Source organism: Heterocephalus glaber, unplaced genomic scaffold (genome assembly GCF_053883595.1).
Source record: "Heterocephalus glaber isolate CG9 unplaced genomic scaffold, H.glaber_assembly_v1.0 deba00001579, whole genome shotgun sequence".
Classification (NCBI taxonomy): Eukaryota; Metazoa; Chordata; class Mammalia; order Rodentia; family Bathyergidae; genus Heterocephalus; species Heterocephalus glaber.
Genome location: NW_028258360.1, coordinates 4,890,979 through 4,906,206, shown reverse-complemented (window position 1 = coordinate 4,906,206; position 15,228 = coordinate 4,890,979). Strand labels below are relative to the sequence as shown.

The following is a 15,228-nucleotide window of genomic DNA, read 5'->3' as shown; positions in this document are numbered from 1 at the left end:
TTTCCACTCCTAATCTCACCATCAATGTCTTTTTATTTTCTTTGAAGCACAACTGATCTTTTGTAATTTTAATAACTTCACTTGTGATACAAATAAAAAGAATTTTTACAAAGCTGTAAGTACATCCACTCTTTTTGGCCTTGTCTTTTCAAGAGAAAAGAAATGTAGAATTCTCCACACTTCATCCTTAAACATGATTGAGAACATTCTTAAAGATTTTTCCAAATGCATTCAGTATTACTACCAATAGAACAGGAGTAAAGCAAGGTCCGATTCTCAACATTGTCCTTCATGTATTCCCATGTAAGCTCCAAAGCTCTATAATTAAGTTAGTATCATTAGCTCAGGCAGCATCAGGTTCCTGTGTTTGCCTTCACATGGAGCAGCATCCCTGTCACCAGGCCAAAGCATCACATTGGATCAGTTAGCTGAATTCCCCCTAATATTTCTATCTAGTTATTGACACTCTTTCTTCCAGCAGCTTTTTTCTTGAATACATGGTTTTGCTTTATTGTTATCCTTTATCTTTCTTGTTTTTGTACAATTCTTTCCTCCGCACAGGATTACCAAAATATTTTGGGGTAGGTTTGATCTTGTTGAAATAAAAGCTTTTTTTAGTTTGCTAACCACATGCTTTTGACAAGTATCCTTATCATTTCCAAAATCCAAATGAAGTTCATTGTTTATAAGGTAAGAGGGATGATGTCACATTACAACACATCCTTTGCCTGGATTGCTATAATTACTTCTTAACCTGTCCCCCTGGGTGATTTATTGCCCTCTTGAGTGACTATTTAAAATCTAAGAAAAATCTCCTCACTGCCCTGCTCTAACCCTTTGATAGATGATCACTTCAGTCCCCATTGAAGCCTAAATCTTGTGCAGGACTTACCGATGGGCCATCATCTGACTTCCCACTCCCCTTGATGGCCTCTTTTCTCCTCTCTTCCTGTTGCTCACTCTGTAACATCATCTCTCCTAAACCCTGGAAGACATATCACATATTCCAGTCTGAAGTCCTTCTCAATTACTTTTGCGTATATGTGTTTTGTTAACCCTGAGAAAAGTTAGGCTGCCCGCTAATCTTCCACCTCCATTTTCCTCCTCCTTAGCATCTGCTCACTCATCATCTTCCCAGTTTGGCCTCTCCTCATAGTTTCACCAGATTCCACCTTCTAAGCACCAGATCCTTTCATTTTGTTCCTTTTTTAAACTTGATCTTAGCCAAAAGGCCAAGAAGCAATTGTTGCTCCTTCTTTTCATTGAGGATGCCACTATTTCCAGTATTACCATTTTTTAAAATGTACCTCTTACTTCCCCCACTGGCATGCAGTTGATCACGCTTCCTGAAGCACTCTCAGCATCCTTTCTATCTTGTAGCAGGTGGTGGACACTGTGTCTTGTATCCAGACACCATGGGGCTCGTGGATTCTCACTGCACTGGGTCTGATGCTCAGCATACCCCTTGGCTCATCAGAACATGCCCGTGCCTGGTTCTCACGGAGTGTGAGGTTTAGTTCGATCCCAAGAAACTGAAGAATTGACTCCACTGCCTGTGTCTATAAGATATTGCATATGTAGTAAGAGATTGATGGAAAAGGAAGAGAATGACTGTGACCTAGGGACAGCCACATCCCTTCGAGAGCTGCTCACCTCAAATGGTCACCAATATGGGTCAGCACTTCAGGAGAGGATGTTGAGTATTTAAATGGTACTTGGTTTCTTCAATTGTCGAAAGTTTGGGAAAATTGTGATAACTGACACTCCTCACATTCCAGGGACAGAGAAAAAGAGATCTATCCAAAGAAGAGTAGGAAAAGGTAAGGACAAAGATAATGTGCTCATGTATACTAAGAGCACGAAGCAGAACTGAGTCTCTTAGTGTCTCTACCTGGAGAGTGGGGGGCTTCCAAGCCTGCCCTCAAAAGTCCCAGCTTTCTCTCCTGTCTCTGCCCTCAGACCTGTGGGATCTCTCTTTTGCTCCTCATCATACCACTGTTCGTGTCTCTTCTCGTGGACTGGTTGGCCATTTAGCTCATCAATGGATGCAGCCCTAACAAAGCCACCCTGTCTCCCAAATGTCATGGTCTTACAATTCCATGGCCATCGCTGGATCAATGGTGGACTTCAGATTGCTCTGTTCCTTATGACAGATGAGGTGAATGAATGGACTCCACCCTCAGGTCAAATGTTCATTCCCACTTCATCCAGCTACAGAAAAGCAGGGGCATGGAGAGCTTTGGGCATAAGAACAGGAAACACTTGGGCAAGTGTTCATTCAGCAACTGTTTTCTGTTTTTGTGTCTGTGTCAGACAAACCCTTCTGCTCTGGATCTACAGCAACAAATCTAATGGATGCATCTCTAAGTTCATGGAAATTCCATTGCAAGGGAGGAAATGGAAAGAATCATGAACAATTTATCAGGAAATGTGCCCCTTAGAGGAGATGCTGATTAAAGTAGTTATAAAATTATAAAATAGTTATATCTTCAAATATCAGGTTGAAGTCTAAGAGGTTGGATATGTGTACAGCTCAGAATCCAGAGGCAAATGCCAAATGCAGGGAATCTCTGTGGACACTGAGCGGGAGGCAGCTAAGCTTGGACACAATGGCGCACCAAAAATTGGATTTCAAAAGAGCTAAATGTTAACTAAGTTTGTTGTACATGGCTGTAATCCCAACACTCTGGGAGGCTGAGGCTAGAGGATCCCAGATTTGAGTTCATCTTGGGTAATTTAGTGCCTTAGATTTAGTGAGACCCTGTCTTAAAAATAAAGAGTTGAGGATGCAGCTCTGTGTGAAGGCTGTGAGCTTAATCCTAGTTTCAGAATCAAAAGGTAATTTCTAGATGGATAGCACAGACAAGTATTATGGGAACAGAAATTGTTCTCAATTTGCTTCTCAAAGTCAAACTTTATTCTGCTCAAGCAGCAGCTGTTTCTCACCTAGATTTCTAATGACTTTTGTAAAGGATTGTGGATTTCAGGAGAAATTCATGGGCAACAAGAAAATACACAAGGTATCTGTGATATATAAAATGGATCCAAAGTAAAGTGCTTAGGAAACATTTTTCACAAGCTTTAGCCCAGTGTCTTTCACAACAACCCTCAGGGACAGAAGATATCTGAGTTCAAATTCAATTCATGAGATTATGTACTTTATCTGTAAATCAGTGACAAACAATGGAAAGGTTCTAAATGAAGCAATGCTGCCTTTATTTGGATTATATTAAGCCAACAGATGTCTCAATCTTCAGCCCTCCACAACCCTTAACTTGTCTCTTAGTTCCAGTTTTCAACATAAATTTTTTTCCACTGGTCAAAAGGAACCTCCCAGAATGCCCCGGCTTGAACCTTCCCTGGAGGTCTGATTTTTCACATTTGGTCACTTCCAAATCTCGCTGTATGGCTTCCTGGAAGACCTTCACCTCTTCAATCGTGCTAATCTGGCTTTTCCTTCCTGTCCAACGTTCATTCCCTCCTGGCTCATCGTAAGTTTCCTGTCATCATAACACTTGTCTAGCAAAAAATTAGTGTGTTTAGGGTTTGGAGAGGCAAAAGTCAAGCTCGTCCTCTGTTTCCTTTATTTTCCAGTATGTTGACAAATTTATAGTTTATTCATTGTTATCTCCCAAACTTAGCATAGTTAGCCCCATAGGTAAATCTCATAATTAATACTATGCAACACATTTATTTGTAAAGTTCAGTGAAAAGGAGGTAGTCTGAACTAAATATTTGCTTAATTTATGAGAAAAATAGCACCTGTAAAACAAAGTAATTGACTAATGAAAATTTTTTCTTTAGATTTCTTTAAAAAACAGCTTCCTGATATCCTTGTGAAATGCCATGAAGCACTGATTCTGTAGGCAAGAGGCACTTAAACTACAGTTTCGGTCACAGGTCTCAGGCATGGAGGAAACCACACTAAACAAAAAAGTCTCTACAATCACTCGGAAAAAATGGGAATAGTGATTGTGCCAATTACTTAGGGACTGCAGATGATTAAACCAAACTGGTTATCCTTAGTGCTTATTGGAGTGCCAGCAACTGCTGAGAAGTCACAAATCCAGCAAGGTATTTAATAGGAATGAAAACCACCAAAACATTAAACAGTACATGTGCATCTATAACCACTGGGTGGTATTTTGCTATATTGAAAAAAATTGATTTTACATTTCTTCTTGTAGCTGTCACTGTCTTCTCCTTTCAGATACTGAAGAAGCTTTCTGTCCATACGTGGCTTTAAGGAGGGGAGAAAGCAATAAGAGTTGAGAATAAGTATTCATATCTTCAACTTTTTACTTGTTTTGTTTGTATAGAAGCAAGCATCTCAAGTAGGGATAAAACCTCATATCAAAAGCAATAAAATAATTTTGAAGTGACAGGTAATATTTGTGTTTGAGATTGACCAATTTCTCACTCGCCCTCTTTCCCTGTCCTCTTGGGTGCAGAGACAGATGTTTTCCAGTCTCTCTTGTCAGTAAGCATGGCCAAGTATCTGTGGGAAACCTCAGGGAAGGCTCACCCTTGAAGGTCTCCCCACAATCTTCCCAAACACGCTTAGTCTCCATCTGGTGGAGCAGAGGGATGTTAAAACCTGAGTTGAGCTTGGAAGCCTCAGGTAGAGAGGACGGGTGCCCTCCTTGGAGACCCCTAACTGTCTTCATGGTATGGAAGCTTCCATATTTTTTCACCTACTCTCTGCCCCAACCCAGATTAGACATGGTATGAATGAGAAATAGCTTTCTATCTGTCTTAGGTTTCTGGGGTGGACAGTTTCTGGGTGTTAGCTTGGCCTTTTGCAATGGGATATACAAGACCTGGGCTTTTGTTAAGAGAAACAAGCAGTTTGGAAACAAGCAAATGGCAAAGCTGAAGGTACTCAGAGGACACTAAGGAGCTTCCAAGGATGGAGCCTGAAATTCTAGGTCACTCTCAGCGGTTCTCATCCATCTCCACTCTATGTGGTAGAGGATTCATGGATGGAGAGGAACAATAGTTGGGTCATTTGATTCTCTAGGCCTGGTGTCCTTTGGCCTGCTGGACACTAACGTTCAAAAATGTCCTGTGTCCTGATGCAGGTGGGAAGGGAGGAGTGTGGGCAGAATTGGGCTTGCAGGACAGGTGGGGAGAAAGAGCATTAGCAGTCTGGGTGGAGAACGGGATTGAATACTGTGTACTGAGGAAAGCTGTACTGAAAATATGAGGAGGGGGAGAAACAGCCTCCTAGACAAAGGGAGGAGCAGATTCCCTCCAAAGTGAGACAGGGATTAGGTGATCATTGGGGGTCTCCACATTGCTGTGATTCTGTTTTGTTTTTTAACCACAAATGGGACAACCATTTTCTCACATCTTTTTTTTTTCTATTGTAATATTCAGTTGAGGCAACTGTGAACAGCTTTGCATTTTATTTAAAAATTATAAAGTATTCCATTGCCATTTTGCATAGTACATGTACTTCAGTTCAGCATTTATAGTGCTCCTTTTACCTGTTCACCTGATAGTTTTCATTATAGAGACATAAAGTAGAGATGTTTATTCACTTACCAACATTAAAACCACAGGCTCGAGCACATTGGCAGGGACAACAGAAAGTCACTAAATTAAGCCAGTATCTATGGAACAGAAATCTTGAACCAAGTCCTAGATTTACTAAACGTGGGCTCTTACAGATTGCCAGAAGGAAGAGTTGACATAACTTTGGACTGCTTGTCAAGGGTGCCTTTATTTCCACTTAGCAACCTTTGGCAAGTCTGAGTCAGTAGTTGGAACAATTTTCAATGTAAGGCAGAGGTTTCCATATAAAAATAACTATAAATTAAATAGTCTACTTATACTATCTTATACTACTGTATCTCCAAAATCAGGCTTCAGCCTCATGTTAGATAAAATTGTATCACTTTAGAAAGTAAATGATTTTTTTTTTCATTTGCCTAACTGGGAGCACATTTGGAAATATTTTAAGTTATCAGGAGCCAAATGTATATTTGGGTCTCTTTGTCAGCACAGTAGCCCCAGAAATGAGACATGAAAGAAGAGAAGTGAGAATTGTTAAGGATGAGTAAGTTGGAGAGGTAAGATGTCTGGGAAGAGAAAAGAGAAAGATACTTGTTAAGATGCAGTGGTGCCAGAGAAAGGAAAAAGGTATTCATTCCTACATTATAAAATCAAGAAGAACCTTTTCATGGAGAAGGGAAATAAAACACAAAGACATGAGTCGCTACCCAAGAAAACAGACCATCTAGGGGCTTTATTTTATTTCTTTTGGTCCCAGGGATCAAACTCCGGTCCTTGCTCTTGCGCAGCAGGCGGCAGAACCACTGAGGTAAATCCCCGGCCCTAGGCACTTTATTTTCAAAGGTCCAAGCCTGAATCCTATGCTTTTGGAAACTCTGAAGAGGAGCATACTCCCTGATCCTTACCAAAGGAGGCCATATTTTGCATATTGTAAAGAATTGTATAGTTGCATTGATTTATCCTCCGATGTTGTGTTGATTCTGCTTTGTGATTTTCTAACTAGTGACAGCGGGTCATGGCTGTAAGCATGAAAGAACAAATGTAGTACACGATGTGGCTGTCATTAGATCCAGCATAGAGACAGTGAGAAATCAATGGTTCGCTTCTCTCCACTCCCAGATGCACTAGGTCATTTGACTATAATTCCAACAAGCATATCTTTAATGTTGTTACAGTAGACAAAATTGAAATTTAAGTTCCACTTATTTCATGTGGTTAGAAAATGATGCAAAAGCTTCTCCAAACAAAACATAGTTTTAGCCACAGGTGTTTACGAGCCTTATCCAATTCAAAGTTATCTGCATTCAAACTGGATGATAAAAATGAAAAAGAACGCTTCACCCATAGGTTGAGTCATGTTTTTCCCTCCAGAAGGTAGCATGTGGGAGTCACTTAGGCATTTGAGGAAATTATACTTACGGCCTACCTTAAGTTTTAATAATAAAATGTACTAATTTCTTTTTAAAATATGCATTCAATAGATGAAAAATTGGTGGAATTTTCTAAAAGCTTCTAAGGATTTATGTAATATGATACTAAGAACAAGGGAACTCTAAATTACCTAGGATATACTTTCAGTGATTGACTACCTAGTTGTTAATAAGAGAATCTAATTCACACCATCCCAATAAGATGAGATTCATTTCACCAACCTGAAAATATTCTCACCCTAAACATTGAGTGGTTAATCTCTGCACAAAGAGTGCTTCTAGGAGTTTTTGTATTTGCATCTCTTTATTTTTTGTATGGGAAATAAAATATTTATAGGAGTTAGAGATTAATAGGGTTAAACTGGAGATAGATAAATTGAGATAAACCCTTGTAGCTTATTAAGTGTGTACTTTCCCATACATTAAAATATATTCAGAGTAATAGGATTTTGGGAATTTCATTAAAAGTAATTAACAAAAAATAAGGAATTGGGAAGAGAGATCTGAAAATGCTTCCTTAGCTACACCACGGATTTAGAAGTCTGCGTATGAAATTTCATTGTATGCCATGTTAATAATAACCAGAAAAACTATCACATTGTTGATTAAAATGTTTCTTAGCTTTCTTTTACATTTTATGAAAACCTAGTGGTATTCTCCTCATGCTTCTATCTTTATCTGCCGTCTTAGTTGATTTGTTCTGGGTATTTTTAGATCATAAAATAAATAGAGAGAGAACTCAAAAGTGCTCGGCAGGCAGGGAGCTCACACAGCGACGCTCTCCTTCAGCCACTTCTCTGTGTAATTTTTAAGTTAGGTTCCTGCTGCTCCCAGAAGTGTTTCGACTTCAGAACCTCTGCTAACACAGATATAGTATTGACAAGGAAAAATAGCAAGGAGATCTCTTTTTAATTTACTTCATAATAGCTGGATTTAGGGTAGAGGCTGGGGAAAATTTGAGCAGAAACAGCGTCCAGGAACCAAAGGAAGATCAAGGTCGGGGAAAGCTTTCTGCTCCTGTTCCATGGTCTTTCGTTTTGTCGACAACACTTTGAGGTCTAACCTGGTATTGCAGGGTGAATGGGCAGCTGGGAGACCCAGTGGGAAGATGTTCAGACAGTGTGTGATTTTATGTGTCCTTGGGAATTTCCCTACCTTGTTTTCCTTATCGCAATAATGAGATTACTTATTTACTTCCTAGAGCTATGGTAGAGATCTCTAGGTTATTTTTGGAAGGCATTGTGTAGTTATTACTGCAAAAATTCCTTCACTGATTCCCCAAATTAAACAAAGGAGCATGATACAGTGATTTATTAATCTCCTGATATTCAATACACCACTGCTCCTTCTACAACTCTACCCAAAATATATTTGTCAGCAAATTAATTAAAAGGAAAGTTATTGAGAAACACAAATAAATACACACACACACACACACACACACATACACACATGCCCCACACGCAGGAATCTCCAATCTGCCAATAGCTTGTGTTCCACAGCTCAACTATTTGGAACTTGAAATATATAATTTAAAAAGAAGACAATGGTGAAATTTCACAAAACTCAGCTCTCCTCCTTCAGAAACTGAGACACACAATCCATGGGGAGTTTACCAAGGGGAAGGTTCCCTAAAGTGCTGGGGAGCCTGGGGGTGCAGTGGGGTACAGCGGAGGTTCCCCAGGGCTGCAGACACTCGCAGCTGGGTGTGCCTTCACCTACCCGGAGCTGAGCACTTCCTCCCAGCCTCAGGCCTGGCACTGACAGCACTCATGTCCTTCCAGCCCTAGGCCTGAGACCCCTTTTCCCTGCTGATACAACTGGGGGATGCTTTCTGTTCCTGGACACCACTTGCTTCTCTGTCTCCTGGGCCCCTTTCACCACCAGATATCAGACCTGGCTCATCCTTGCCACCAGCCAGAGAAAACTGTGCTATGAAGGCTCTCCTGGTAGGTAGGACTGGGCTTGCTCAGAGATTCCCCATACATTCATCCAGTTACCTCTCTGGGGACATTAATTACATCGCCAAATCCCTCACTGTAGCCCCTAGATTATCACTTCATTTAGTAACCACAGGGCTGGACATGGGGACATCTGCAGCATTCTGCCCACAACAGACAGCTGCAGTCACCTACCTGGTAGCTCATCTTATAATTCTCCTTCTCAGTTATTACTTTTGGATTCTGTTATAAATGCAACATTTTCTCTCTACAGTAATCCTGAAAAAATGTAGAACATTTCATTGATATCTTCTAAAATTTTTTCAGAATAAAGGAATTAAAAACACTGTATAAAAATAAAAGTTTCACAATGTAGGGTTTCTTTGCTGTTTATTTGTATATAAATCAAAATGGAGAGTCCACCTTTTCTTGGTTTATTTCAACTTTCTCTAGGCTCATCTTCAAAATCTCTAGCCTCATTTTTCCAGAAGACTATCTGGAAATCCTAAACTAGGGTTTAGGCCACATTCTCTCTTGTTTCCTTGTGTAATTTTGGATTTCTAATACTTTCCTCAAGCATATCTGCTATTCAATAAGCTACTGCATACAGCCCATATACCTCAAAAGGTCATGCCAAAATATGCAATTTTTCTCATTTCTTTTCTCATATTTCCCCTTTATTTTCCCCAGTTCCCACTGGAGTACACGAGAAGGGGCCCTAGCATGTCTCACTGAGGCAGGACTGTAGCTGGATACATGTTGTACACTCTAGCTTTATTGCCTACTTTCTTCTTCCTTCTTCAGTCCTCCTCAACTTTCCTTTGCTGACCACACCACTCTTCTGTCTCCACACTTGAGAATTAGGATGAGAAAAAGAGGCCACGTCCACAAAGGGACAGTGGCCAGAGATTACTGTGAAGACAGAGACAGCCACTGACCGCACTGACCCCTTGTTCCAGCTTTGTCCACCTCGACTTCACAGACTGCTCTTTGTCACCTGATTATTACTCAGGGTCTGTACTGAAAAACCTTTGTATTTGTGGGTGAGGCAACTAAGAGAGGTTTGAGGACTCATAAGCCACCTCGCCCACACCCCCACGAAACTGGCACACTGGTGCCTGGACGTTTGTCCTTTGCACATTCCCAGCTGACCCTGAAAAAGGGGACTCATCCCAGCAATGCTGTGTGCACTGTGACCCCAGCCAGACACCAGGGCCATGTAGTCACTTATACCTCAAGCGATCATCTTGTAGGTTTTAAATATACCACATACTATGTGTCGCTGCTTAGCTCTATGCTCACCTTTTCCCTCTACTTCTGCTTTAAAAAATTCTTTATTTCTCTTTTTGTTCACTAAGTAAAGAGAAGCAAAATAAGAAACAAACACACCAAATACCCTGACTTTTGGCATCGCTGTGAAGTTTGAATAGGGAAGTGTATTCCAAGTGGCCTGGACCAGAGTAGATTGAAAAAATAAGCATGTCAGGGAAATGTCTTCCTGAAGGTAGGTAGAGGCTGAGCTGTCAGGAGAGGACCCAGCTGTGGAAAAGTCACCAGGCCTGTGCCGCTCTGGTCTGCGAGGCCTGGATTTTGACAGAGGGAGGATGTTTTTTGGAGGCTGCCCTTGGAGTTCGCGTGTAATCCAGTAGGTCTCAGGAGACTGTCCTTATTACCACTCCATCGTTGTGGATAATGTCTCTCTTCTAAAATTTGCTGTATTATTTTTCATTGACACTTCAGAAATCACCAAACCACCCAGGTGCATAGATGTGCACAGAAGTGCACACAAGCACACACACGCACGCACCTGTGAGTTCTGTCCCTCCCCATGGATGGCAAACTGGAATCCACCTCAGGAGATAAACTCTGGAAAACAATTAGGTAAGAGCGCCCACTGGTGGTGGAGGCGACTCCTCTGTCCACAAGGCAGGCGGTTCCCTCTTGATGTCTCACTGGATCTGAGGCGAGGGTCGGACTACGCCAACATTATTCTTTCACCACGCATGCAGCCCAGGAACGCCATTGTTCGCTTAGGCGGTTCTGGGCGTGATTGACAGCTGGCAGCAGGCGAGGGGTGTCTCCAGGACGGTGTCCTGTGTGGCCATCTGGGTGGGCTCCAGGCCCTCCTTCCCTGAAGCCTGGAGCTTGCGCTTCCAAGAGCTCCAGAACTGCTCCCAGGAGCCCTCCAGTGCCTTCCGCTTAGAACAGTTTCCTTCTGACCATTCCTTTTAACCAAGGAAAGCACAGCTCCAAGTATAAGTTTGTCTCAACTCCTTTTGAGAAAAAACAGACGCTGAGGATGTGCCAGGAGGATTTGTCAAATCTAGAGTCTTATTCACTTGAAGAGCTGGCATGTGCTACTAAAGCAAGCATAAATACCTCCTTTGTTATGGGATGCTCCTTCCTTTTCTTATTTCTTATGCTTCCATAAATAGTATGTCAATGGCCATGTGGCATTGGACTGTCTCTACTATCATGACCAAAATATATCCGTTTTTCCCTTCATTTAGATTCCATCTGACAAGTGTAATAACACAGCAACCGTGTGGTATTTACAAGGAAGAAACAATATGAGTTCTTCTCCTATTTGTGCCTGAGGTCAGGGTACTTTGATCCACCTGAAGAAGTGGTTGAGAACAGAAGGTGAATCCCATGTGGACTGAAATGAACAAGAACAATTCAAAGAAAGGAGCAAGGACATTAAGTAATTAATGCCCAAGGTGAAGTTTAATAAATACTCAGTTTGCTTTGAAATCTAGAGCTCAAGTCTTTTTGTAATCAGATCTCAGTATAAAATTCCAGTGCGATCTAGGCTATGTCAGTTTCCTTGGATGGGTGAAACAGCCGGACAACTTCAGTCCTACCTGAAGGACACACTGTGTCAGCTCTTGATGCTACCTATAACGAGAGTTTGTTAAATACATGAAATATTTTTATGATGCATTTTGTGGAATCTAAATGTTATAATATTAGGTAGCATAACTAATGGCTTCATTAAATTAATTTAAGGTATAGTTTTAGGATTAAATATGCCAACTCTTCAATGGTCCATAATACTTTGAAATCTTGTTTCTCATCCCATTTTTATAATCACAATGTCTATCTTTTTAAACTACTTGGACTTAAAAAGGAAAGCCAGGAAGACAGGATAATGACTACTACAGTTGGGAGAGATCTGTTGGTAAGAAGATAAAGTAGTTGGAAACAAAACACTGCCAGGCACTCTACCATTTTTAAGGCACTAAGAGAACCTGATTCCCTTTTAAATATGGTTCACTTGTTCCTTGATGAGCTCCAGTCTCATCTGATGAGCACACTGTGAAGTCCCCGTGTGCACACTACACAAGCTGCGTGCAGTTGTTAAGGTTCTGCATGAGAAGCTGCCACAATTTGGATGTATGTGTCCACAGTATGGATGTGTGTGTCTATAAAGAACCAAGGGAACAAAAATGAGCATGGCTTGCTCTTTGGAACTCTGCATGTTTCCACAAACACCAAGAGACAAGTAAAGACAGCTCTGCAAAGGTAACAGTGCTGCTCAGGGCTCAGCCGCAGGACAGCTGAGCAGTTCTCTCTGCCTCTGCTGGGACAGGCAGTGAACAGAGCGGGAGGACAGGCGAGTGGGTCACAGTCAGGCCTGGCTTCCCCATGGTGCACGGAGCTTCATCCTTGTTCTCCTAGTTCTGGGTGGGGCCCTGGTGACCCCGGCAGCAACTTCAATAAGGACCACTTATCGCGCCATATTTAATCGCGGTTAATGGGCACTTTTGAAAAATAATGACAAATTTTTCAAAGAGTTAGAAATACACTGAAACTCGGCCAAGTATGGTTTGATGTTTATATACACATAGATACAGACACATATTTTTGCATCTGTTTTTGTTTTATTTCTTTACATTTGTAATGCTAAGGATTAAGCCCTGGACCTTTTACATGCCAAACAAACACTCTGTCCCTGAGCTACACGTAGGCCTTAGGTATTATTTTAATGATCAGCACCATGTTATTCTTGGGAAAAGCCCATCTTTGTTTGAGGGAAATGTACCAACAACCACCTCTGGTTTCTAAAAGTGATAGTTCAATTAAGAGTTTAAGAGAGACAACAAAGGACAGATATTTTGAACAGAAATAAGTGGATGCCAAGGAGAGAAGTGAGAAAAATATAGGCAATATCGTGAGAGATGGCCAGAAATAACATCCCCGTGGAAGCTTGACACATGAGCTCCTGATACACCTACAGGTGACTCATATAGAATATTATATGCACACCCAGTGATAATGGTTAAGTCATAAATTTCAAAACAATTTTTAAAAGATTTGTTTGTTCTTTTGTCTTTGAGTCATGTTGGAAAACAGGGTAAGTTCCAATGCTGGGCCAGGAAAGATAAAAGAGAAGGAAAAAAACAGGAAAGTAACTTGGCACCAGAAGTTACCTCTTATAATAAGTTGGGAAATCACATATTTCTGAATATGGGCAGTGGAAATTCTCCACGAATTGAGGTAGTGAGTGGTTTGTTTTAAATTCATCTAAATCCGAAGGACAGAGGAACCATCGCTGATATCTGGATGATTCATGATTTGCTAATATAGATGCTGTAAATATTGTAAGTTAAAGCAGAAACCGATTTATAATTTGATCATAAAAGGTCATCGCTTATCCCCAAGCACATGCATCCTCATGAGTGCACACATGCACACACTCGTGTTCACACACTCACTAAATTGGAAGAGAGTGTTTGATCTTTCTCACTCCATCGGTGCAGGGGCACTAGCTTGGCAAAAATTTAAGCTTTTCTTCTGGATTAATACCCCATTACCAGCAGAGCCTAAAACACCTTTCTGACAGAGCAAAGAGAGAGCCGTCTGGATGTGACAATGTCTTTGCACCAAGAGTAAATTTTTTCCAAAGAGGTCATTGAAATGGGAAAGACAGTGCAAAACACTTTTTTCAGTTTTAATAAGTGAGAGAAAACTGATCATAGTTTCCCTGCTAGCAACAAACGCACATCCGTAAAAATGACAAGGTACATAGGAAAACAGGTAGCACAATCCCCTCCTTTAAAAATGAGAAAAGAAAGACTTAGAAAAACCTACATACAGGTTTGTACAGGTCTGAGAGTGTAACTGGCTGGTATAGTTAGACTCACACTTGCTTCAAATGGTTTGTGATCTATTGCTAGTTTGCATTTAATTTTTTTGTGAAATCAATGAGAGTTACCCAATATAAACTTATTTTAAATTGTGAAAGAATTCAATTAGTTTCTTATCAATGTTTACTTTAAAAGTCAGTTCTGTTTTTCGCAATAACATATACATTCACACTCATGTGCGCACACCTACCCACACAACCATTCATACATATTTCAACTCTCTGTCCAAGCATAATGAGCTCCTGAGAAAAATTGAGGAGGAACAACGTGCCGAAGATGTCAAAATTCTATGCATTAGAAGGATTGCAATGGATAAAAATTCAAGTAACACAATAATTACTGGGAATATATAAATAAAATCTTTGTGAAAGTGTATTCTAGAGGTTGTGCAATTAATAAAATAAAAATTATAACTCTTACTTATTAAAATTATAAAATAAAAATTATTCCCACTGGAAAATGCTCCCTTGGAATCAGTCTTGTGGGTTTTTTTGCTACACTCGCTTTCACAAGTCAGTCTTTAAAATCTCCATCTGTCATTTATATTCCTCCATGTCCAACAGCCGATTTCTTATATTTGTCAAATTGTTTATTCTTCTAAAACAGAACAAAACAAAACAGTGAAGCCAAAAACACAGAACCAAAGAAACAGTCCTGCTCTCTCTCTCATTCACTTATGCAAACCCAACCAGGTCTTTCTTCCTTCAAGCCGGGATATCCGAGGGTGCCCAGTACACTTAGCTTTTCCTTCTTCCACTTGCTGGACATTGGGAATCACACTATCTTATTCACTCTTAATCTATAGACTTAACACAATCGCTGCACTATAGTGGGGAACAAATCATCGTTTCCTTCATTTATTGTGTAACTGTGCATGATGCTTTGTTAATTTGCCAGGATATTTGCAATATTACTACGGGCTTTAAAAATCTTTCAGTTTGGGCCAATGTGGATATAACAAACTACATACTTTTATTTTACTTTGGATTCTTATTCTCTTCTCCTGTCTTGTCAGTCAGGCCTCAATTTACCTTTCCTCTATGCCTTACTTTTGGCTTTAGTTTCTGCTCCAAAACATACCTTGGCTACCTTCCTGTCCATGAAAAATCCATTCCTTCCGTCCTCTACCTCCCACATGACAAGTCACATTTCTTGTCCAAACTCCTCCCTGCAAGACCCAGAGCTCCAACT

The 15,228-nt window shown here is 40.6% G+C and overlaps 1 long non-coding RNA gene across 1 annotated transcript; it reads left to right on the top strand.

Annotated features, from left to right (window-relative positions):
- The first annotated feature begins 3,299 nt into the window (after nucleotides 1-3,299).
- LOC147823465 (uncharacterized) lies at nucleotides 3,300-11,603 on the top strand. The gene is made up of 3 exons (XR_015443868.1): nucleotides 3,300-3,491; nucleotides 10,628-10,768; nucleotides 11,398-11,603. It is a non-coding gene; the product is annotated as an uncharacterized LOC147823465 (long non-coding RNA).
- The last annotated feature ends 3,625 nt before the right edge of the window (nucleotides 11,604-15,228 follow it).